The 915-nt window shown below is 36.9% G+C and overlaps 1 long non-coding RNA gene across 1 annotated transcript in view; it reads right to left on the reverse strand.

Annotated features, from left to right (window-relative positions):
- The window catches only part of LOC102200836 (uncharacterized), a 2,720-nt gene extending 1,833 nt beyond the window's left edge, over positions 1–887 (reverse strand). The window contains exons 1-2 of the long non-coding RNA XR_312523.1: positions 838–887; positions 599–707 (exon numbers count right to left, since the gene is read on the reverse strand). This is a non-coding gene — a long non-coding RNA (uncharacterized LOC102200836). The remainder of the gene's footprint in view (positions 1–598; positions 708–837) is intronic.
- Positions 888–915: the final 28 nt, after the last annotated feature.

Genomic DNA, 915 nt, shown 5'->3' on the forward strand with positions numbered 1-915 from the left:
TTGTCCTCCTTCCTGTATCCTGACCGATACACCATCTTGTTAGCTGCTGAACCTAAAAGAACTAGCCCTCACCTAACACTTCTAAACATTCAGTAACCCTACAAAAGTCACTGCTGTTTAGTTTTCTGTCTTGATTTATGTCTGAAGTGATAGCAGAGCTGTACGTTTTGATTTTTTCAAAAATCTCTCAGTCAAAATATATATGTGGTATATCGTATTTAGATGGAAACTAGTGAGCTAACTTCCTGCTAACTTCTAACTCGGTTAAATTTAATAAATTGTGTTTTCATGGATGTCTGGATGTTAAACGGATTACGACTGGGATTATTCTGCGAGGCTGCTGATTATGGTAGCCGTAATGTTCCGACAATCCATCAAGCGGTGCGGCTTCGTAGCTTACCAAAGTCGTACTAAAACATTTTTGACAGATTTTTGAACGCTGTGTACCACTTAAAATCAATTCGAGGTCAGTAGGCATAACCAGAATTCATACATAGGGCGCACCGGATTATAAAGCCCACTGTTGATTTTTGAGAAACTAAAGGATTTTAAGTGTGCCTTATAGTGCGAAAAATAAGGTAATTCACCTCTTTCTTACCTTTGTAGCATCCTTTCATGTTACTCCTGATTGTCTCTGTCAGACTGTTGTAGATCCATTTCTTTTGTGTGAGGATGGTTTTATTGAGCTTTGTCTTCATTTTTTTTTCCTTAGAAACATGAAATACAGATTAACATTATTTAAGACAACATCAAGGTAAAATAACACAAGTTCAGTGTTTGAATTACTTTCTAATAATAGCTAAGCTAACAGGTTCATGGATAGGGAAGTTCTTTTACCTCGGTCTGGAGAAATGTCAGTTGCAGTTCGACATTTTTGTACTTTTCAATCAGTGAATCAGTGTTGAGTGAAAACGC

Source organism: Pundamilia nyererei, unplaced genomic scaffold (assembly GCF_000239375.1).
Source record: "Pundamilia nyererei isolate P.nyererei 1_Seehausen unplaced genomic scaffold, PunNye1.0 scaffold01403, whole genome shotgun sequence".
Classification (NCBI taxonomy): Eukaryota; Metazoa; Chordata; class Actinopteri; order Cichliformes; family Cichlidae; genus Pundamilia; species Pundamilia nyererei.